Raw genomic sequence first — 26319 nt, forward strand, 5'->3', positions numbered from 1 at the left:
AGGGAGGGAGACAAAGAGGGAAGAGATATGGGAACATATATATATGTATAACTGACTCACTCTGTTATAAAGCAGAAACTAACACACCATTGTAAAGCAATTATACCCCAATAAAGATGTTAAAAAACAAAAGAAAAGAAAAGAAAAGACACGGAGGAATATTACTAAGTGAAAGAAGCCAATCTGAAAAGGCCACATGCTGTATGATTCCAACTACATGACATTCTGGAAAAGGCAAAACTATGGAGACAGTAAAAAGATCAGCGGTTGCCAGCGTTGGGTGGGAGGGTCAGGAAGGAAGAAGGAATGAAGAGGCAGAGCACAGAAGATTTTTAGGGCAGTGAAAATACTCCATATGATACCATAATGATGGATACATGTCATTATACATTTGTCCAAATGCCTAGAATGTACATCAAGAGTGAACCCTAGGGGCTTCCCTGCTGGCGCAGTGGTTGAGAGTCCGCCTGCTGATGCAGGGGACGCGGGTTCGTGCCCCGTTTCGGGAGGATCCCACGTGCCGCGGAGCGGCTGTGCCCGTGAGCCATGGCCGCTGAGCCTGCGCGTCCGGAGCCTGTGCTCCACAACGGGAGAGGCCACAACAGTAAGAGGCCCGCGTACCGAAAAAAAAAGAAAAAAAAACCATTTTAAAGCAAATAGCTTAAAAAAATTTTTTTTCTATGACACAATGGAGAATTTTAAAAGTTGACTAGAAATCAAAATTCTTCATTATTCCCAAAAGCATATTTTCAGTTATATTGTCATTCTCGTGATATTTTATTTTATTTTTTTATTTTTATTTTTATTTTTTTTAACATCTTTATTGGGGTATAATTGCTTTACAATGGTGTGTTAGTTTCTGCTTTATAACAGAGTGAGTCAGTTATACATATATATATGTTCCCATATCTCTTCCCTCTTTGTCTCCCTCCCTCCCACCCTCCCTATCCCACCCCTCCAGACAGCCACAAAGAACCGAGCCGGTTTCCCTGTGCCATGCGGCTGCTTCCCACTGGCTATCTACCTTACGTTTGTTAGTATATATATGTCCATGTCTCTCTCTCGCCCTAACACACCTCACCCTTCCCCCTCCCCATATCCTCAAGTCTGTTCTCCAGTAGGTCTCTGTCTTTATTCCTGTTTTACCCCTAGGTTCTTCATAACATTTTTTTTTCTTAAATTCCATATATATGTGTTAGCATACGGTATTTGTCCTTCTCTTTCTGACTTACTTCACTCTGTATGACAGACTCTAGATCTATCCACCTCATTACAAATAGCTCAATTTCGTTTCTTTTTATGGCTGAGTAATATTCCATTGTATATATGTGCCACATCTTCTTTATCCATTCATCCGACGGCGGGCACTTAGGTTGTTTCCATCTCCGGGCTATTGTAAATAGAGCTGCAATGAACATTTTGGTACATGACTCTTTCTGAATTCTGGTTTCCTCAGGGTATATACCTAGTAGTGGGATTGCTGGGTCATATGGTAGTTCTATTTGTAGTTTTTTAAGGAACCTCCATACTGTTCTCCATAGTGGCTGAACCAATTCACATTCCCACCAGCAGTGCAAGAGTGTTCCCTTTTCTCCACACCCTCTCCAGCATTTATTGTTTCTAGATTTTTTGATGATGGCCATTCTGACTGGTGTGAGATGATATCTCATTGTAGTTTTGATTTGCATTTCTCTAATGATTAATGATGTTGAGCATTCTTTCATGTGTTTGTTGGCAGTCTGTATATCTTCGTGATATTTTAATAACCTGCATTTCCCCCTTGCTAGCTCAAATATTTTGGAATTATTGTCTCATGAAATAAAATTAGAAAGCACTCATTCTGTCTATTTTTCATTCCCAAGTTTAGATCTTGCTGAAATAGTCAATGTTCTCTCTGTCAACACTACATGTTAGCATGTTTCTTGGAATCAAAGAAACAAGAGTATCATGTATCAAACAATTATCATGCATATTAATCTGGTGAAGCCTAGGCAAGGATTCCTGCAGAGCAATAGCTCTCTGCCCTAAGAACATCCAGCTCCTCTGGAAAAGGAGCAATGCCAAATCTTCACGGAGTTTTACAGAAGAAAACATAGTAACACTAGGCAAAAACATGTGCCCTGGTCTCCCCATTCTTACTCTGTTAACAGAAAGTTAAGAAGCAGTCAGAGACCAAAATGGAGTAGTGAATTGAGACTAAAAAAATGATAACAGAAGTGTGAGGAAAACTTAAATAGTAGGGTTATAGCACTCATGGGCAAAATTGTTCTTTCTAAGTCTCTGTAAATAAAAGAAAACTTAGCAAGTAGAATTCAATCAGAAATTGAATAGGACTGGGAGAAAAAATAGGACTGGTCTTTAGGTTTGGTCATTGATAACACCTGTGTAGGAGAGCAAAGGAGAAAGGGAGATTTCACTAAGGTGAAGGGTAAAGAATGAAGAACGGAACACATATGTTTTACTCTTCTTCCTAGGGCCTGAAATTATCTATCAGATCTATGTATCATCTATCTATCAATCAACCTATCCATCAATCCATTCATCCATCTGTCATTTCTCTATTCAATATCTATCTATCTATCTGTCATCTATCTAATCTATCATCCATCTAGAGACAGAGAATTAGAGAAAACTAGAGAGGGAATGACCATCAGGGGAGAGGTGAGGTGTCAGAATAGTTTAGATGTGGAAAGTAGATGGATAAGCAGTGAATGACTTAAAACACAGAGAAAGCTGAAAACCAAGTACATGTTGAGGAGGATGGCAAGATGAAACAAGCTATCTGTGCTGCAGAAAGAACCTATGAAAAAAGCCCTGAAGTGGAGGCACTGTGGGCAGGGTGAAGGGTGGACCTAATTAACTGTTGATGTTAAGGAAGCGTTTAAATGTCCAGATTTGCCCTCACCTCACCCCAGACAGACAGGTGAATATGTCTTCAAGAGTAGGCAAGAAATGATTTATCTTCTGGAAAAACTAAGTGAGAACAAACCAAGATCCAGGAATGCCAAGGATACCTAAGGGTGAGGGTGAAAAACTGCCCTGCACCACAAAATTAAGTGAAATTCTAAAAATTAACCTGTGATTCCAATCCTGGTTCTCTAGCCAACTACTATTGTGTGGCCACTCAGATTATAAACCCAGCAAGAGATCAGAAAATTTATCTCTGAAGAAACTGAACAGTTTGAAGGAGAAAAAAACAAAGCAAACCTAGAGACATGGACCATTAGCGATCCAAATAAAACTTCACTATAGAGTAAAGCTGCCATTCAACAAGCCCCTTCATACACAAGCACACACAGAATGTCAATAGGCTGTTCTGTTGTGTTTTAACTGCCTTGTTGAGATATAATTTAAATACCATAAAATTCACCCACTTACAGTGTACAATTCAGTGATTTCTATTGTATTCACAGAGTTGTGAAACCATCACCACAGTCAGCTTTTAGAATATTTTCTTTACCCCAAAGGAAACTATACTCATTAGCTTTCACTCCACATTTTCCCCCAATTCCACCAGCCCTTGGCAACCACTAATCTGCTTTCTGTTTCTCTAGATTTGCCTATTCTTGGCATTTCATAGAAATGAAGTCATATATCATGTGGCCTTTGTGACTTGTTTCTTTAAGTTAGTTTACTGTTTTCAAGGTTCACAAATAAGCTTTTTAAAATATACATAACAGCTTTATTGAGATATGATTCACATATCAAACAATTCGCCTGCTTCAAGTATAAAATTCAATGCTTTTAATGTATTCACAGTTTTACATCCATCACCACAATCAATTTTAGAACATTCTATTCCTCTAAAAAGAAATCTTGTTCCCATTATCAGTCACACCCCATTTCTCTCTGATACCTCAAGGCCTAGGCAACCACTAATCTAATTTCTGTCTCTATAGATTTGCATATTCTCAACATTTCATATTGAATCACACAATATATGGTATTTTGTGACTGGCTTCTTTCACTTAGCATATGTTTTCATGGTTCATCCATGTTGTAATATGTATCAACATTTGAGTCCTTTTTATTTTTATCAATAAACTTTTTAATACTTAATTCAATTATCATTCAACAGCCAAAGGTCAATATCTTATGATAATGTTGAAGAAATCTTTTAGAAAGGAGTAAAGACAAAGATAGAAAATGAAAAAGAGGAACAAAATATTATATAAAATGTCCAATATAGTACTAACAGGAATGGAAGATTAAACCAACAAAAAGTGGGAAGAAATTATCAAATATTTTGATATTCAAAGGAATCAAAGAAAATTTAATTCCATATTAAAGGATCACAATAATTACCCATTGTCACAATTGGAAAAATGATCTTCCCAGGGGCGATCATCCAGTAATTCAGAATATAGTGGTATAGAAAAAAATCCTAAGGAGAAAATAATAAGCCAGTCTTATACAATGCAACATAAATTAAAATGTCATCAGACTGTTCAAGAGTAATCCCACGAGTCTGAATACAGTGGTGCAGACCTTCAGAAGGCTGAGACAAATTGATTTACAATCCAAAACTCCATACCCAAATATCAATTAGTGTTGAGGCCATTATCAAGCTATTTTCAGACATGTAAGTACTTAAAGATACATTTCCCATGCATCCCTTCCCAGGAAACTATTGTGGGATGAGCAGACTCCAAAGGAGAGAGGAAGATGTAGGATCCATGAACTTGGGATTAGACACAAGAGAGAAGGCAAGGACAGAAGATACAGAGTTGAGGAAGGACACCCTAAGACCATGGCTGTGGCTGGAGAGAGATCACACAGGCCGGAAGCAGCTTCAGGAGAAGGAAATGGAATAAAAAATTCCTTGATGTGTTTAACTGCAGGGAGAAGAGTTTCAGAGTTCCTTTGGATATACTGTTAGGATGAAGAAAAGGGAACCCTGCGGGTGGAAAAGGGCTGGAAGTTCAGGGATACTAAGTTAATTTTCATCTTCCATAATGTAAAATAAACAGGTGAGTTAAAAATATTTAAAAAAATAAAATTAAGAAACAGCAGTATTAGATCATTATTTAGCAATAAAGAAGTAAATGCCGTAATAAAGAGATAATTTGCAAGAGATTGCCTTTGGGGCTCAGAACTCAAAGGATAGGATAGAGTGTTTACTGTAATTTTCTTTTCCTCCCTCCTCCCTCTCTTCCTTCCTCCCTTCCTCCCTCCCTCCTTCCCTCCCTCCCTTCCTTCCTTCCTTCCTTCCTTCCTCCCTCCCTCCTTCCCTCCCTTCATTCCTTCCTTCCTTCCTCCCTTCCTCCCTCTCTTCCTTCCTACATTCCTTCCTTCCTCCCTCCCTTCCTTCCTTCCAACTCAACATTGTCCTCCTCCTCCTCCTCTTCCTCCTCCTCCATTTCTGTCTCCTTTTTTGTTTTGGTTATTAAATACTTCTAATTATTTAATTTAAAACATATATTACTTTCATAAAAACCACATTGCAATTATTTTTTAAAAATGATGCATAGTGAGAAAGTGATTCCTATTCAGATTTCTATTATTATAGGTTAACTTGTTAACTTTAGCAGATAAGAAAGGGCACAACAATGATTTGCAGTGTATTGCAAAGTTTTTGGGGAGAAGGTTTGCTAATTATTTATTTTAAATGTCTAGATATTTTTATTTGCTTGTTTTTGTTTTCTTTCATTAGGATAGATGAAATGAGGACATGTTTGTAGTCTGAAGGTTAGATTCTAGTGGATAAGGAGAAATTGATGAGAGAAATGAAAGGAGACATAAGTTATGAAGAACTTTCTGGGCACAAAGTGGGCGCAAAATCACGGGTAGAGCAGTTAGACCCTATAATAGTAACTACTCTTTATTAAATGCTCATTTTATACCAGTTACAGATGACTTCATTTCAACATCCTGATAATCATATCATACAGATATTATTATTCCTATTTTACAATCAGTAATCCTAAATGGGTTAATAGCTTGCTCAAGATAACATGGTTAGTAAATGAAAGGGCAGGGATTTGAACCAATGTTCAAACGAGGAATTTGAGCTTGTGAGCCGGAATTCTGAGCCTCAGTTTCTTCACGTGTAAAATGTGGGCAGTAGTGTCTCCCTAATCTGGTTATTTCAAAAATGAAATAGGTCCATAAAGGGCATATTATTGCAACTGCCCAAGAGTAAAAAATGTCATTAGGTATCATTAACATTACTATGATAGCTATCAATGAGCAAATAAGAATAAGTTTAGTGAATAAAAGGAAGTAATTTTTGAATATTATTCTGTGAAGCTAAATTCTCTTTACGTGCTTGTTTTTAGTGGCTAAACATAATTGCCAATACAATGAATTACTTTAAAAATAATACCAGAAACATCAGAAAACCTATTATTCAATTAAAAAAAGAATGGCATGCACATTTTTCAGATAAAAATGTTTTATTGATTGAAGCAATAAAAACTGTTTTCATGTACTTGCCAAAGAGCACTAAAAGTTTTATATAAATCCAGTTAGAGTTGAGAAAATAGAGTTCCAAAAATTAGCCTAACTTCCAACCTAAAATGCTCTGTCTACTTAAAATGAATAATTAAGATGCTTTATATATTTATGCATATTTATAAACCTCAGCTATGCAATAAAATATACAGGAATACACATCAAATTCACTGGTAAGTAAAAAAAGAAAAACCACAATATTACTGCTGCATATTAATGCACCTTTGCCTAGCTGTAACAAAAAAAGAATGGCACACTAGGTTGCCGTGCCCTCCACAAAAACAAAACTACATTCGTTGAAGCTGCTCTTGATTGTTGGGTTCTTGACTATTGTATAGTGTTTTCCACTTCTACAAGCCAATTATCAAAGACTCAAGAAACCTTCAATAGATAAGGATTCATTCCTATTTCATCTGAATTTCAAGTAGGAGAAATCATGTACTATAGTAAAATATATTCTCTTAAACAGGATGACAAGTTGGAACAGAAAAAAAGTAATAAAGAAAGAAAAAATAAATGCAATTGTTGAATAATAGCATAGCCCTGCACCTGTGATTGAAAGCAAACAATATATAAGCCTGTGTTTTGACCATGTGGCAGTCAGCTGACTACCTTCTTCAATATCTCTGAAATCATACACTGTTACTCTTTTAATTTTAATATATGTGCTTAACTGCCATTTATTTCTCCTTAATTTCTTTTCAACTGTCAAGGTGTCAATGTCATGAAGAATGAACCTACACTTAGAGAACAAAGGGACACAAAAAATTACTAATAAGTTACTTGATGTCTGTAATCAGCAACTTCAACTTTAACTTGTTTAGTATGGAGATTGAATTCACCTTCTATTGATGAATTAGCAACATTTACAAATACATGACTAGACACAATGCTAAATTAAAATGACTAGACTGCAAAAAATAAAGCTGGCAAAGCCAAAGCTATTTTGTTCACTAAATGAATTCTTCTGTAATTGAAAAAAAAAAAACTAACTAAATTAGTCACATTAATGTAATTCAATCTAATTTTTGCCCTAAGAGTGCATTTAAATATTTATGAACAGTTCTTTCCAAATGCCTTGTCAGCTCTATTCCATTAAACAGCATTCTGTCAGTTGTAGTTTTTGAAAATAACTTTAGATTCTTCATTCCACTGAGACTCCTGTCACTTAAAAATTTGTACCTAGGAGCCAAAGGCGTCTGAAGCTGGGATCATTTAGAAACCCAGATCCTGGTGGTTTCTGAGACCCCAGCCGGTGGCTCTTGGGTTGGGATTAGGCATCTCACAAAAACTAGGAACATATGTATAAACCACTTAGTTCAGCAGTATTTGTGCTTGGGTATTGAGTTGCTCTTCTGCGCAGCTGAAGGTCACTTACTAAGCTGAGGTCACTTGTCTATTTCAAAACAGAAAGTAAATGCATGGAGAAGTGAGAACCAATACATCATCATGCTTCCTATGGAAAGGAAGCTGAGCTAATACAACTGACAGCTGTGTCAGATTCACCTTACAAAATATAACATTATTCCTCTTCCCTCACACTCTTGGAAGAAAATGAGAGGAGATTCTGGCTGTCATATATTTGAGATTTATCCCATTTATTTATCAGGACCTATCATACATTTTCAGTTATTTTTACCTGCCTGAAATGAATTATATCATGTGTATATCAGAGCATATCAGCCATAATTATCCTAAAGGTCATATTTCCTTCTTACTAATATTATCTGCACATCAACACTTATCTCTATGTGTGTACATTTACATTTACTATCACTTCCAAAAAGTGATAGTAAAAGTTCACTTCCAAAATTGCAAAAAAAGAGTTCCATCCACTATGCAAAGCAGAAAAACAATCTTTGGAAGAGTACCAACTCATTGTGTATTTTGTTCATCCAGTGCCTTGGATTTACAGATACAAAAGAGGTAAATGCTCTACTTAAAAACAAAAATGTTGGAAATGCCTACCTATCATAAGGAAAGTATGAGCAGCTATTTAAAAAGCAAGTTTTTTATGAGTTATAGACTATCAGCAATTTCTAATCCTGCTCTTATCCAGTATGTCTTAGCAAATAAGGAACCAATTTTTATTTATAGTCTAATATGAGTAATTACAAGTTTAGGTCTGAATTTGTTTAGTCTGTAAAACACCAAGGTGCAGATAAAAGAACAAAGCTGACTTTTCACTGTTTTTCTCCTACTTTGATTTGTTTTTTCAAAGTAATTCCCCTTTATTCAACATGGGAATTTTTTTTTTTTTTTTTTTTGGCGAGAGCCATTCCTCTCATTGCGGTGCGCAGGGCCTCCCATCGCAGTGGCCTCTCTCGTTGCAGAGCACGGGCTCTAGGCACGGGGGGCTCAGCAGCCGTAAAATGTGGGCTCAGTAGTTGTGGCTCGAAGGCTTTAGAGCACAGGCTCAGCAGTTGTGGCACATGGGCCCAGCTGCTTCGCGGCATGTGGGATCCTCCTGGGCCAGGGCTCAAACCTGTGTCCCCTGCACCGGCAGGCAGACTGTCAACCACTGCGCCACCAGGGAAGCCAAACATGGGAATTCTTAAGAAACAGAAATTCTTTGATGAGGAAATAAAATTTTAAAAATCCTATTCTAAGCAAAAGAATTCCACCTTTGCCTCTTGTCTGACTATAGGGAAGCAAGGGTGGAAAATCCATTTGGTCAAGCACATTTTCCTACTTTCATGTCAAGTGAAGAGTAAGAAAATCACTGTCAAACCCTCACAGTGGACTCCTTCTGACAAGACTCTGACACATCCCCACCAGTGATTCAGGCTTGGCCAGTGAATATCTCCATGCATAAATAGATCCATGTTAGCTTAGTCATGCCCAGAGCACAAGAATTCCAAGCAAGTAACAGTGATTCCTTCCCTCTTCTGTAAAAGCTGAATATTTGGAATGAAGGTAGGAGAAAGATGTCTTACCTAGCTTTCTCTAAATTTTACCTTGACTCGGTGAAAAACATAATAATGCAGTTATTTCAATACAGTGGGATAGTGTTTGAATAGATATAAACACAGCATATGTGAAGTCCCTTTTATTTATCATACCCACAGAGCATCATTAAGAAACACAGAAATTCTAGCTAACTGTGCCTGATCTCAGTCCAGTTTTGTCCAACCAAACTTCTGCAGAGAAGCAATCAACCTCTCCTGGGAATCAAAAACCTTCTTTTCATTGTTAAGCCTGTGATTTTATGCAAATATGTATCCACCTTCCCCCCCCACCAAATTACTGCCTGTACACAAATGTAGCCAAACTCTATTACACCACACAATGGAGTGCTAAAAATGTCATAATGACTTCCCATATGCACTTCCTTCTCAGCATTTTAAAAGTTCAACTTAGTTTCTTGTATTTTCAACATTTGGCACCAAAAATAAATATTCTCTAATCAAAACTAAATTGATTTAGAAATTTTGTCATTCTAAGCATTACATGAAGCAGATTTTAATTCAATTTCAAAACTCCTCAACTAAATTCATATATATGGTTGAGAGCTCTAGAGATATGTTTTGTCAGTAATTTAAACATAAGTGACCCAGAAAACAAAGGATGCAGATATATATATATAAGCTTACACTGTTCTTTAATACATAATCAGTTTTCTGCTTGCATAGATTATAATATATTTTAAACAGGTATGAAAGTACAGACAAAAGAAAAGGCAATATTTATACTTTAAATGGAATTTGAATTTCAGATTGAAAACATTTTAATCGCTGAGCACTTTAATTTATTGTTATAGTCAATTATGAAAGAATTGAATATCATTTTTAAAAGTGGAAATCAGTATTAATTATAGAATTTCTAACATATGTTCTACCCCTTGAATGGATTGTGAGTGATGTTTCAGTTGTATATTCTAGGTGTTACTTGTATTATGTATTTCAGTTTATAAAAAAATTTATACACATTAGTTAAAACAACCATTTCACACTAAGTCCAGCATCATTTTTCTTATTATGCAGATGGGGAAACTGGGTGACATGTTGAATCCAAAACAACAAATCCAAAGACCCACAATGCCAAAGCTCAGTATCCTACAATAATGTTAATAAAGTTTTTTTCTTACTCTTAACCTTACAAAGTGGTAAAAGTTTAGATATTATAAACTCTAGAACAGATGTTTCAGTAAGAAGTGGAAATAAAGTTATGGCGCACAGAGCAGTGGTCAGGAATCATCATGTAGATTTTGTACTTCTTTGAACTTTTATGACTCGTAAATTTTATGACTTTATGAGTCATAAAAGAGTCTCCAGGATAGAGTCTTTTATGACTCTATCTTGGAGATAAAAAATATGGGTAATTTCAGTGTATAATACACAGAAATAGGGGGCGGTAAAGGTTTGAATTTAAGGTTTATGGTTCCATACTCAGGTTAAACTGCTTAGAAGAAAATTTCTAAAGGCAGTAATCATATTCCCTTCACCTTTACACATATGTGAAGTAGATTTAAAATGAGATGAAAGAAGAGAAGAAAGCAGGAAAGCAAGAGAAAGTGAGGAAGCATGTGAATAACAGACAGCTTTCGAGTATCGTGTGGGTCTTTTAATTTGAGCTGATGTGAATTCATAGAATATAAGAAACATCCATTTTTAATGGTGCTTTCTCCTTTCAACTTCTTTTATGCTGTTTTTAGTCTCTGTATATGAGAAATGAAATTACATTTTTAAATTTAAAAATTTCAATCTGGTTTGTTCGCATCTTTTAATTTTTCATATAAGTTATTCCTAGTACATCAAATGAGAACAAGATATTAATTATCTACCATAACCAAGGCTCTAAAATTGAATTTCAGATATAAGTTAAGTAGATAGCTAGTTGTTACCCTAAAAGACCTAGGTACTTCGAATAGTCTTTGACCTCAACTTCTCTCTCTAGATAATATAGGTATGTAATCAAATCTATGTTATTAAGTAAAATATATGCTATCTAAGAAGAAAAGATTTACTAAGAAGATGATGGTCAGTCATTATGCAGATGCTTCCACTGTGGTAGACAGTTGCTGTCAGTCTCCAACTGCTAGGTCTTCTGATGACCCAGTGATCTAATCTTGAAATTTGTATGATCTTGCTCATGTCTTGATTACCAGGACCTGAAACAACATATGGCACATGATTGTAGTTACTAAAAGTCTTTTGAATCACACTGAATTAAGACATGCAGTGGAAGATTAGAAAGAGGCTGATTCCCTGATCTTCTGAAGCAGTTTCTATGTTAAGAATGTAAGTTGCCCAGTCAGTGACCATGCTTTAGAAATCATACTTCCTGGGAATTTGAAAAGGCATAAACAATAAAAAAAGGGGGAAGAAACCTGTGCTTTCAGTGAAACTGTTGCCTGAGAAGCTAGCAATTCATAACCCTTGAAGAAGTGAGACCTTGAATGTAAGAAGTTTCATCTACCACTTTCTTTCCCAGTGACAGTCCAAAGGAAACTACAGAAAAAGTGAAATAGTTGAACACAGCACATATGTTAAGAAAATGAAAATATCAGGCAGGAAGTCAACTGGGATGAGATCACAAGAATAGCAGTGCAAATAGATGTATAAATGCAAACATCAAAGGGACTCTGGAAATGTCCCAGAATGGTAAAAAATCCACCCAGTAAACCTTGGAGTATTCAAGAAACAGATCACTGTGATCAAAGCTGTCATAGTTTATTAAAGTTTCTTTAGCATAGAAATGACAATATGAGTACATTTAATCCATGAGTGGTGTATCTATGAGGAAGTAATTTTTCCTTCCTCAGCTGCCTGACATTCATAATAAAAAGAATTCCCAACTTCCACTTTCAGCTCTTACATGGAGAACTTAGACAACACCACTCTGGTCCTTACAACAATAAAGAGCTGAAAAAACTTGAAAACCAACTCTATTTCTCGGACCACCCTGGAATCTGGAGAGACAGACCCATCCAGAGAGAGATAATTATTGAGATCTGCTTACCTATAGCAGAAGATACTGGAAGTATTTAATTGGTAGGAAAACTTAACTGGATATATTAAGGAATTGCTGGAGAATGAGTGTAGACTAGTGTGGTAATAAAGTAGATCTTGGGGGCCACAGTCGTATGGATCTCCATATCTTTATGGACGTCACCTCTAGGAACCCCAGTGAGTTCTCCCAACGAATATCCAAAAAAAGATCTCCTTGTGACTCTGGCAGATGTAAGTGGAACAGTAACCACTGTGGAAATGAATAGAGTCTGTAACACTAAAAGCAAGAAGAACCGTACATAAGCACTGTACTCTGGTTGATGAAGTTGGCTCCTGTGAGTGTACAAGTTAATAATTTTGAAGTATGTATACTGGAATTGGACACTTAAATAAATGGATGGTGAATGATGAGAGTCAAGTTTCTTATAGTAGATGGGGAGGTTACATACAAGCCGGGAGATTTCTAGAGTCATCCATGTGATAATGGATTAGAGTTAGAGAACAGTGTGAACTTACACTTAGCTTAAAATAGATATAAATGATTACATATAAATATATTTATAGGTATGTGTACATAACACAGATTGTTGTATACATTACACGTATATGTACACATATATTTCCTTGTTCTGTTGGTTTAGGGGACCTAGTATTAAAAGTACCCAGTAGCAATAAGCATACTTTGTGCCTGGATCTTGGTTCCTGACACCGTTCTCCAATAAAGGAAGGAATCAGGGCTCCTTGGAGAAGTGGCTAATTCTAAGACTGGTCAGGAACTATACATAATAAGCCTGGGCATCTTTTGGTGCCCAAAATTAAGAAAGTACACAACAAAAAGACAATTAAAAAATCAAACAAAACAAAATATCACAATGGGGTTATGTCAAAAAGACATATGAGCCAACTCAAAGAGCTACCAATGGTGAATGCCAGAATAATTTGAGCAAAACTAATTAATTAAATAATACTGAATTATAACCCAGCATAAAATAAATATCCATGAATTTATACTGACATAATAAATAATTGAATAGCCAAATAAATGAGAGAGAACAGACAAATGTCCCATTTTTCAAAGAGGTGACATATAACCCTCTAGTCTTTCATTGTAGACTGCACATAGTGACTTTTTCTGATGAGTACACTATGCAAATCAGTAGAAAGTGTAACTTTACAGAGGAGAAACTTGACGATCACTACCTCAGCCAGGTGATCAACGTTAACATCAATAGTGATATATCATAAAATTCATCAATCATTGCATGTATCTGAAGATTATGAAAATAATTTTTGCTGGAGCAATATAACTATAATTTAGAAATTCTGAATTTTTTGTTTTTAACATTGCCTCAAAGTCAAGTAATATATTCTAGAAACTGGAAAATTTTGTAATCTGTATTTTTCATTACACAGGTGTTTTTTTCTCCATTATGAAAATTAGGACAGGATTTGCCCATTTTGGATGTTTTTACAAATAACCCATTCTCAATAATTTACAAAAGATAAAAAATAGCTCTACTGTCAATCCAAAACTCAGTCTTTTAATTGTTTAATCCCATGAGTTTCTTTTCCACCTCAATCTCTCTGCAGCCTCTGATACTGCTAAAGATATTGCATTGTAGTGCAATGAGAATTGGTGAGAACTTTCTCATTGCAGTCATACTCTCAAATACACCTAAAACTTTTTTTTCCCCACAATAAAATAAAGCAAACTTTGTTTTAAAGGAGCATATTGAGTTGACTTCTATAGTATCTTTAAGAAGATCTACTTTAAGAAAAGCTACATTGTAAGATTCTCTCTAGATATAAAGCTTGCCTATCTTCCGCCATTTTCAAAAGTTATGGGGTCAGTTCTTAAAATGTTTGAAGCTGCTAAATGAGTCATCTATAAAATCAATTCAGTAGTGTGAATAACACATTCTTCCCATCCCAAAAATCTTAGACATTGATTCTGTGATGACTGGGACATTTTTTACAGGTCATCTTTTTTTATAAGGAATTATTTTTAGCTCCATCTTACAAAGAGGTAACTGCAAGACGGACCCACATCAGAAAGAACTACTCAACCAATCCTGTCTTTACTGTAAAAAACAGTTTATCTGCCCCTATGGGTAATAGACCCGTCACTAGATGTGGGCTAAATTTATCAAAGAAAAGGAGGTATTCTTATCCTACTTTAAGGCTCAGTTTCTCTTAGAAAGGAGCTACAAAGAAATTTTTTATCATTGCATTCACAAACAATTTAAATATTTATAAACTATTATTGATAACTTTAGTGTCATAAAAAAGGTATTACCTCCCTTAGCGTGAAGTGGTGTTTGGATGTATAAATAACAAGTGTGGTAAAGTTAAAATAGGTAAAAAATGGGTCAATGAATAGGTTCTATCAATTTTTACTTTGCCCAGGAAAAAAAGCAAAATTAGACATATAAACATTAAAACTTGTTAATAAATTAAAGAATAGCGATCACTCTCAGCAAGCACAACTTGTGTCTCCTAGCATTTAAAGATTAGAATACCTTAAGACAAAATAATATACAAACTCATAAATCTGTTCTTGATATCAAATATCTGCAAAGCTTCTTCAGGAAGATCAAAAATGTTGTATATAAACCATTAGTGCAAGTGTGTAAACATAGATAAAGAGTAACTAAATGTATTTTTCTATGAAGAATTACACATTGAAAACTATCTTGCTAAGTGAAAAGAAGAAAATCACAGCCTTGGAATTTCTTTAAAATATTTTTCTTTCTTCAAAACAAAATAAGATGTCTAAAAGCAGTATGCCCTATTAAAAATCAAACCAGTTCCGCTGTGCTGGTCTACAGAATTAATTAAATCTGCTTGTCTAAAATGATGACATTTTATTAGGCAAATCACAAAGGTCTATTTTTCACTCTCCTCCAGAGTTCTAAAGAAATCAAAATGAATGTATTTGAGTCAGTATAGTCTAGTTATAGCCTGTTGTGTTATTTATATTACTAGCATATTTTATCATACTCCAGTCTTATCAGAAGTTTGAGAAAAGAGTCTGTTGACTTAGCATATTCTTGAATATCTGATATTAAGTGTAATGTTCTAGATCTCAATAATTTCTTAATTTTAGACGTATAAGTTTCTCTCACTAGGATCTTTTCAGCAGCTGTCATTAGTAAAAACAAAACACATCTAAAGCTCCATCAAATCTTCTTTTCATTCAGTTTCACATTTTGACATTGTTCTTTTCGAACCTGATATATCAAGGAAAAGATAAATCAATTTCTATAAAAACTATTGCACTTTAAAGAATGCGTCTATTAGCTCAGAGTTTAGTACTGTTGATGTTTTTTAAATTTATTTTCTTTGGGAGGGCAGGATGAGGACACTAATATAACCTTTTTTAAATTAGAAAACCAAGGTATAGCACAACTGTGATTTTATAAATATTGCTTGTTTTTGTGTTGCTGGACTATGTTCAGTAGAATAATCAATAACAAAATCTACATTAAACACCCGTAATGTTCCCATCTGTTTAGAAGACTTTGTGATGTAACATAAAGATCTAAAATTTCAAAATCATAAAGAAAAATAAAATAGTGAGTATAAATGAGCTCTTGATGAAGACCTTGAAAGTATAATTTTTAAAAGCCTGTGTTACAGGGCTTCCCTGGTGGCGCGGTGCTTGAGAGTCCGCCTGCTGATGCAGGAGACGCGGGTTCGTGCCCCGTTTCGGGAGGATCCCACATGCCGCGGAGCGGCTGGGCCCGTGAGCCATGGCCACTGAGCCTGCGCGTCCGGAGCCTGTGCTCCGCAAATGGGAGAGGCCGCGACAGTGAGAGGCCCGCATAACGCAAGGAAAAAAAAAAAAAAAAAAAAAAAAAAGCCTGTGTTACATAACTAACTTCCTATAAAGCCAAAGTTCTAGGTGTTTTTCTTTACTTTTTGGTATTTAAGTCCAATTTCATGTTTATTTCCAAATAGTTTATTAATTTTATTATAAAATAATTTCAAAAAAACAGAAAATTTGCAAGAATCACTCTATAACTTCTTCACTGACTCATCTGATGTATCATTTTCTCTCTTTCTCTTTGTGGTTTATAACACACACCATGCTTTCTTATCTCCATAGTTTTCTTAACTGTGTTCTACTTGAGAAGCCCTCCCTCCTGTTCTTCACTTGGATAACTCAATTATTCTTCAACACTCACCTCACTTATTAAATAAATATCTACTTAGTAGTTTATATCTGCTAAAATATTATCAGCTCTAAGCATTAAATACTAGAAAAGTAGACCTAATATAAATTTTTGTGAGACTTACATTTATTTTTTTGCAAAACAATCAGTTAATCAAGTTATAATTATTACTTCAGTACACCGAGATGAGTAGTGTGCAAAGGGAAGAAACAGGTCCTACATACATCCCCTTTGGTAACCATAAGTTTGTTTTCTATGTCTCTGAGTCAATTTCTGTTTTGTAAATAAATTCATTTGTATCATCCTTTTAGATTCCACATATAAGCAATATCATGTGATATTTGTCTTTCTCTGTGTTACTTCACTTAGTATGATAATCTCTAGGTCCATCCATGTTGCTGCAAATGGCATTATTTCATTCTTTTTTATGGCTAATATTACACTGTATATATGTACCCCATCTTCTTTATCCATTCATCTGTCGATGGACACTTTGGTTGCTTCCATGTCTTGGCTATTGTAAATAGTGCTGCTATGGACATTGGGATGCATGCATCTTTTCAAATTACTGTTTTCATCTTTTCTGGATATATGCTCAGGAGTGGGACTGCAGGGTCATATGGCAACTATTTTTAGTTTTTTTAAGGAGCTTCCATACTGTTCTCCATAGTAGCTGCACCAATTTATATTCCCACCAACAGTGTAGGAGGATTCCCTTTTCTCAACACCCTCTCCAGCATTTATTGTTTGCAGATTTTTTGATGATGGCCATACTGTCTGGTGTGAGGTGATACCTCATTGTAGTTTTGATTTGCATTTGTCTAATAATTAGTGATGTTGAGCATCTGTTCATGTGCCTTTTGGCCATCTGTATTTCTTCTTTGGAGAAATGTCTATTTAGATCTCCTTGCACATTTTTTGATTGGGATATTTGTTTCTTTGATACTGAGCTGTATGAACTGTTTGTATATTTCAGAAATTAATCCTTTATCAGTCACATCATTTCCAAATATTCTCTCCTATTCTGTAGGTTGCCTTTTCATTTTGTTTATGGTTTTCTTTGCCATGCAAAAAGCTTTTAAGTTTAATAAGGTCCCAGTATAAAATTTTGTTTTTATTTCCATTACTCTAGGAGACAGACCCAAAAAAATATTGCTGAGATTTATGCCAAAGAGTGTTCTGCCTATGTTTTCCTCTAGGAGTTTTATAGTATCCAGTCTTACATTTAGGTCTTTAATCCATTTTGAGTTTATTTTTGTATATGGTGTTAGAGAATGTTCTAATTTCATTCTTTTACATGTAGCTCTCCAGTGTTCCCAGCACCACTTGTTGAAGACAGTCTTTCTCCAGTGTATATTCTTGCCTCCTTTGTCCTAGATTAATTGACCATAAGTGTGTGGTTTTATTTCTGGGCTCTCTATCCTGTTCTATTGATCTGTATGTCTGTTTCTGTGCCAGTACCAGACTGTCTTGAATACTGTAGCTTTGTAGTATAGTCTGAAGTCAGGGAGACTGATTCTTCATTCTTCTTTCTCATGATTGCTTTGGCTATCTGGATTCTTTTGTGTGTCCATACAAATTTAAAAATTTTTTGTTCTAGTTCTGTGAAAAATGCCATGGTAACTTAATAGGGATCACATTAAATCTGTAGATTGCCTTGGGTATTATAGTCATTTTAACAATATTGATTCTTCCAATCCAAGAACACTATATATTTCTTAGAAAGGTATAATCTCCCAAGACTGAACCAGGAAGAAATATAAAATATGAACAGACCAATTACCAGTACTGAAATTGAATCAGTAATTTAGAAACTCCCAACAAACAAAAGTCCAGGACCAGATGTCTTTACAGGAGCATTCTACCAAACATTTAGAGAAGAGTTAACATCTATCTTTCTAAAACCATTCCAAAAAAATTGCAGAGGAAGAAACACTTCCAAACTCATTCTACGTGGCCACCATCACCCTGATACCAAAAGCAGACAAAGATATCATGCAAAAAAGAAAATTACAGGCCAGTATCACTGATGAACATATATGCAAAAGCCCTTAACAAAATACTAGTAAACCAACTGCAACAATACCTTAAAGCATCATACACCATGATCAAGTGGAAGTTATCCCAGGGATGCAAGATTTTTCAATATCTGCAAATCAATCAGTGTGATATACCACATTAACAAGTTGAAGAATAAAAACCATGTGATCCCCTCAATAGATGCAGAAAATGCTTTTGATAAAATTCAACATCCATTTATGATAAAATCTCTTCAGAAAGTGGGCATAGAGGGAACATACCTCAAAATAATAAAGGCCATATATGACAGACTCACAAATAATATCATTCTCAATGATGAAAAGCTGAAAATATTTCCCCTAAGATCAGGAACAAGACAAGCATGCCCACTCACGCCACTTTTATTCAACATAGTTTTGGAAGTCCTAGCCACAGCAATCAGAGAAGAAAAAGAAATAAAAGGAATCCAAATTGGAAAAGAAGGAGTAAAACTGTCACTGTTTGCAGATGACATGATACTATACACAGAAAATCCTAAAGACACTACCAGAAAACTACTAGACCTCATCAGTGAATTCTGTAAAATTTCAGGATACAGAATTAATATACAGAAATCTGTTGCATCTCTATATGCTAACAACAAAATAACCAAAAGAGAAATTAAGGAAACAATCCAATTTACCATTGCATTAAAAACAAACAAACAAGCAAAAACCCTAGGAATAAACCTACCTAAGGAGGTAAAAGACTTGTACTCTAAAAACTATAAGATGCTGATGAAAGAAACGAAGACAACACAAACAGGTGGAAAGTTGCTACATTTTTTTCTGATTAGAATTGGTATGGTTTTGGAGGATTTAGGTATATAAATACACATTTATTTTATAATAAACTCTAGAAAGTCATTCTAGCTTCTTTTTGCCCCCATGTAACTTTCCACTCGGCTCACTTAATCTTCCTGAATTAACTTGTTTCAAAAGAACCATGTGGAATTCTGTAATGGTGAGGTGAGAAGCTCTGAAGATTTGCCATTACGACAACTGGTGAAAATTACAAACAACAGCAACAACACATACAATAATTTATATAGTCCTTGAAAATTCTCCTTGGGGCATTTAGGAAATGAAGAGACATTTCTTCAAGAAAACCTACTATATTTCTAAATGAACAGCAGGAGTCTGTGTCACTTGAGCCATTTCCTGCTCCCTAAGCCCTTTGGCACACTGTGAAAGAATCTCCACTCTTCTTGGCAATGGCCAAGATAATGGTGTTCCCTCTCTCCAGCTATGGTATAGTCCTTCCCTGGAGGTGCAGTCCACCAGCATTTCTCATACCATTCCAGCTCTGCGTTATAGAGACTGAATCCTAGTGAGTGCTATTTAGAGCTCCTTTCCTCCCTTACCACCACCACCACCCTGCCACTCATAGGATGAAGCTCTACCTCAGGAATGATAAGCTGAGAATTCTGGGGCCCTAATTGCTCTTGCCTTAATGTCCTCTTAGAGTAGAGGTTCTATGCTTATAGAGCCAAGCCAAGACCAGAGGCTAATGCCCTCATTTACCTAACTACTCATAAAGCAGGGGTTTTACTGTAAGAAAAGTAGGCCATTGTCCTTGACCTCAGCTCCAGAGAGATTGCATAGAAATTTTGCTGAAGGTGAACACATGTCATAAGAACGGAGAGCTTTGACCTTTCCCCATAGAACTGACTTTGTCAAACAATCTGAGGAAGTTCAAGTCTAAGGGCACTGTCAAAAATAGTGGAGATTTTAGTGGCTAACAATTAAGAGGCTCATAGGTCCATGAGAGCAGCAAACTAAATAATAGGCTATTAGTTTCACAAAGGGAATCTGGGTAATATACAGTTAAAAAGAATCCTACTGGTGTCAGAACATACTTTGAAGTCTAGCCACAAAAGCACCCCTGAAAAGAAGCCTAAATTTAATTGAATCATACCATGGACCAATTTATGCCCCAGGCATTATCACAAAAATAGCAAGAAGCCATATTTCATGAAGTCTAACAGTAGGTGTAACACAAGATCTGGCAGAAACTTAACAGAAAGATCAAGGAGAGAGCCCAAATAGAACCACTCTCATCTCCAGGTGACTGTGCAAGCCCTATTTGCACCCTCTGAGGAATGACATCATAGGCTTCCCATACATTGTATGGGAGATGGACTTTAAAAAAATAGTCCAGCTAAGCCACTAAACAAGTGGATGAAGAACCCAAGAATAATTTCCAAATGGGTAGGGGTATCCAGAATTGCTGCAATATGTTACTTCAAATTTTCTATTTTCAACAAAATGTTATTAGACATTCAAAGAAGCAGGAACATGTGACCCATATACAGAAAAAAAAAAAGGCAAGCAACAAAAACTGCTTGTAAGAGGGCCCAAATGTCAGACTTGATGGACAAAGACTTCAAAGAAGCCACTATAAATATTCAATGAATAAAATAAATTATGCTTTAAAAAGTAAAGTATAATGATGTCTCATCAAATAGAGAATATCAATAAGGATATAAGGATATAAATCATATAAATGAACCAAATTAAAATTCAGTAGTTGAAATGTAAAATAACTGAAATGGAAAATTTACTAGAGATACTCAGCAGTAGATTTAAATTAGCAGAAGAAAGAATCAGTGAATTTGAATACAGGTCAGAAAAGATTAGGCAATCAGAAGGACAAGGAAAAAAAGCATGAAAAAAATGGATAAGCCCTCAGGAAAATGTGGGACAACTTTACATGTTTCAACATACACATAATGAGACTACCAGGAGAGGAGAAAGAGAAAGAAATAAATATTTTGAGAATTAATGGCTGAAAACTTTACAAACTTGATAAAAGCATTAACCTACATATTAAGAAGTTTAATAAACTCCAAGTAGGAAAAACACCAAGAGGTCTACACCTAGACAAATCACAGTAAAAATGTTGAAAGATAAAGGTAAAGAGAAAAGTTTGAAAGCAGCTAGGGACAATCAATTCATTTTGTACAAGTGAACTTGATAATATTTCTGGCTGACTTCTCAGAAACTATGGAAAGCAGAAGGTAAGAGAATACATCTTCAAAGAGCTGAAAGATATTTTATATCCAGCAAAGAAAGAATAAAAATTAATTATTCTGATTATTTAAAAAATGCTTGCAAGTTTAGAATTCAAGGGCATATCAAAGGTTCGATGTTTACAGAAATATATATTCTACTTTTTTAGCTTCTTTTTAATGAGCATGTAAACCCTATTGCCACCTAAATTATAAAGGCAAATGGCTTGAACAGTAAAACATAGTCTATGGACACTTTTAATTGTTAATCCCTAAGTCTACAGAGAAATGACGAGGTTTGTAATGAGACTTAATGTGGTTGTGAGAAGACATCACAGACAGTTTCTCCTTGACAGAAACATTAAGATTTAATCGCCCAAAGCTGCTTTTGCAGCTGCTGCCAGAGCATGTTAACTTCAATGTCAGGGAGCAGGATGCTTGTCAAGACTGCAGTAAAGCAAACGGAATTGCTGCCAAGGCACTGCCTGCGGACAATGGATGATCCTCATACGCCATTTATTTTACTTCTGCACTTTTTGGTCTTGTGTTATCTATAGAACATATTGAGCCTATGTATCACTACAAAAGTACTTCTAGTGGGAAAAGATTGCTGTTAAGTTAGGAAAACAAAAAAACAAATGCTTCTTCAGTTTATTGAAGCAATTCGTCAGAATTTTGCTACTGAGTAAAGCAGATATTCACATTGATAATAATATCAAAAGTTACTAAGCTTTAGAGGAACATAAGTAAAATATTTTGATTTGAAAATGAGTAGGTGACAAAAAGGTTTCCATGGTTTATATCTAATCCTATGTAATTTCTCAACTTCTAATTCATTATCATCATGGTAATTCAACAACTTGTTGTTTATCTATTAAATTAGGTTATGAGTGGGTGTGTGTTCTGATGCTTATTCATGCTGTAAGGATGTAACAATAGAGACAGAGTTGATAAATGGGACAAAAGAGGGAGATTTTCTCAGTATTGAAAAATGACTTTAAATTTGGATTTCCCAAGGGATTCATCTTGATACATTATTATGTTTACAGGAGTGGAATTATGTGAAACTTTGGCATTCAAGTAATCACTGTAGAAATTATCTTTTTATCTGTTATGAATTTATAAAATAGTAATTATACTAACAGTTACCAAAGTATTAACAGTTAAGATGTGTTCATTATAAAAGACACTTGATATACTACCTCCCTTAATTCTCATAGTGATCAAAATAAGTAGATACTACTATTCCATTTTCTGTATTAAGAAACTTTGACTCAGAGAGTTAAATAATTTATTAAAGGTCACATAGCTAGTAAATGACCAAGCCAATATTTATACATGGATCTCTCCATTTTTCAAACTTACGATTTTTCCTTTATACACCCCACATTCTTCTAATTCCTGTGGCAGATATTGTCTTTCATTGACTGTTTTCTTCGCACTTTTTCACCATTTTTTAGAAAAAAATGAATAAGTTCATGGTATCTGTACATTAAGATTTAAATCATATTGCTTTATGTCAATGAGTCTCTGAAGTGGGTTGAAGAGGGAGGAAACACTGAAGATCTGTTTAGTGTTAATGAATAAAGTGCTATAAGGCCGTTTCTAAGGTTGGCTTGGCATCTCGGAGTGTAAGGAGACACTGCTGGCTGACTTTGTATCGTAGGTGCCAAACCCTAGCAGTAGTATTAAACATCCTAGCTCTTGTTTTTTTATAGTTCTTGAAAGGAGCCTCTGGGTTCCTAGATGATAGTTCCCAAAGATCTGGTGGTTGCCAGATCATCTTTAAGACAACTCTGGCCCCTCTAGGAACAAACCACTGTGTAAAAATAGAGGCTGCCAGGGGATTTTCCCAAAGCAAAGTCAGACCTGCCAATCAGCTCCAGCCCTGGGCGTCCATGTCCACTTCCATGAGGTCAGCTGTCACAGATTATTCACAAAAATGAATCTGTAATGACTTCCTCCTTCTTTACCCTATATTTTAGTTACCTCCCCCTTCTTCTAACTTCTTATCTTATTTATCTTGTTTTTCTTTCTCTTCTTTCTGTTAGTAACCGTAAGACCTTCACTCTCTTTCCCATTCAAAATTATCTAAAAATAAAGATAGGGAATGATCAGATAAAGAGGAACTTTCTATGAAGCCCACTGTGAATTAAAAAAATTTAAATATCGATCTATCCGATTTGATCAGGAAAAAATAATCTGAAGAGCAACATTTAATTTTTACACGTATAGAATATAAAGCATATCATTTTTTAAACTTTCAGTTAAGTTACATTAAGCTAAAATTAAATAATTATATTGATCAATAATTCTGTTCAGGAAAACCACAAAACCACACATCAGAATCAAATAGGATCTTTGTTTAAATCTTTACCTTAAGTGAAAACGAGACAGTGGCTTATAATTGAAGTATTTGCCAGCAGGGAGAAAAATATGAATCCCCAGTGAGCCCCAGAGACCAGAATGTAAAAGTATTACGCTGCTGTCTCAATATGTTAAAAAACTACCACGAGGAAAATTTTTTCCACCCGTTATTTCTACTCAATTTGCAGCCTCAGCAAGGTGATAACTAGCAAATCTGTCCATCCTTAACCTGAAAAAATAAAAAGGTCACATAAGATATTGATTTAATCATATTTTAGGTGAATCCATTCAAATGCCTATTTTGGAAACATTTTGGAATTTCCAGTGTTAAAAATTTCTTGATTTTGGCAAAGAACATTTAATTTATTCAATGGTGCTACTAGTTTTCACAGTTCTCATTGCTGTAGTCTGGAAAGAATGTGGTTTTGTTTTTTTGTTGCGGTACGCGGGCCTCTCACTGCTGTGGTCTCTCCCGTTGCGGAGCACAGGCTCCGGACGCGCAGGCTCAGCAGCCATGGCTCACGGGCCCAGCCGCTCCGCGGCATGTGGGATCTTCCCGGACCGGGGCATGAACCCGTGTCCCCCGCATCAGCAGGCGGACTCTCAACCACTGCGCCACCAGGGAAGCCCAAGAATGTGGTTTTTCAGCCAGGAGAATTTGGATTTGATTTCAGGCTCCAGCCCTTACATCCTGTACAATTCAGGCCACAGCTCTTAACTTCTCCGAGCCTCAGTAACTTCATCTATAAAATATAGAAAACAACAGTTCATGTAAACTCTGATTAAGGTTGAAATAAGATATTGCATATGCTGGGCTTGGATATAGTATATGTTTCATATGTATCAATTTTCTCATTGCTTTCAATCGACCTCTTCATAGAAATAGATACTTAATGACATAATATACTGTATAAACACAATAATTTGTAAGAACTTATTAAGATCTTTGTGTATTTTAAATATTGTTATGTAACAGAAGCAAAAAAGGATATATTAATATTTCTTACTTTACATATATAAAAACTCAGACATTATCAGATGTGAAGTGCTGAGGGAAATTCCACAAGTCTTGCTATTATGTTGTCTTATTTGAATAATTAAATACATGCACACACACACACTCACAAGATCTTACCAATTTACCTAGCTGAAGGTATAAAAAATAAAAAATGAATCTACATGTGGTAGGCAGAATAATGTCCTCCCCCATTTATCTACATCCTAATCCCTAGAATCTGAGAATATGTTTCCATACATGTCAAAAGGGACTTTGCAGACTTGGTTATCAAGGACTTTGAGATGGAGAGATTATCCTTGATTATCCGTATGAGACCAATCAAATCACATAGGTCATTTTTGAATTGTAATATCACTTGGGACAACAATTTTTACCTCCCAGATATTGCAAATAATATTATTTTATAATTTACAATTTGGATATATATCCACACTTTGGGGAGCAGTATAATACACTGAACATCTTATTTACTAATTCTCAAGTGTAAAGAAAATGTATCCACTTCACGGTGACAGCCACAGTCCAAACACTGGGTCAAGGGATAACACTTTCCATCCTCTCTTTGGAGAATCCTGGGACTCTTGGTGTTTGGGCTGGTGCCACTTGGTTAGTGCAAACAAGATTGACACTAGTGAATTCAATGTGGTACAGATACACTGTTTAGTGCTTAAAAACTCCCTCCTGTGAGGAAGAAAATGTGTTTATGCAAGGATTCCTTAAGGAATTATATCTCCAACAGGAGAAAAAGAGCTAGAAGAACAACAACAAGAAAACAAACAAACAAGGCCCGACCTAGGATTTAGTAAAGCAATGTCTTTATTAAGAAGTAAAAAAAGTAAAGAAATGTCAAAATGTGGATCATTGAATTGTTGATCTTAGCCCAGAAATTAAAGGCACTGGGGTAATATAGAGAGATAGTCTTCCATGGAGAATGGCCTTTCTAAATATGCCTCTCAAGCAGCAGATTCTAAATGGTGTTTTAGTGCACTTAAAAAATAAAAACATTTGGCAGTTCTGTGAGAGCACCTTATTCTAACATGCCCTCGTAGGTTTCATTTCATGAATTTTCTTCATCTTACCTCTAAGGAGTCTTTTCACGAGATACTTGCACTGGACATTCAAGGTAGATCCAAGCAGAGTGAGAGAGAGAGAGGTCCAAGAGAGTAAGAAGAGAAATGGAAAGCTGAGTTGAAGAATCTTTAGGAACACTCATGTGTAATTATTTATACTTATTATGATGCATAATATCATTAATGTTTTATACTTTACAAATACAGTCTTATATAT

The sequence above is a fragment of the Lipotes vexillifer genome, unplaced genomic scaffold (genome assembly GCF_000442215.2).
Source record: "Lipotes vexillifer unplaced genomic scaffold, Lipotes_vexillifer_v1.1 scaffold231, whole genome shotgun sequence".
Classification (NCBI taxonomy): Eukaryota; Metazoa; Chordata; class Mammalia; order Artiodactyla; family Lipotidae; genus Lipotes; species Lipotes vexillifer.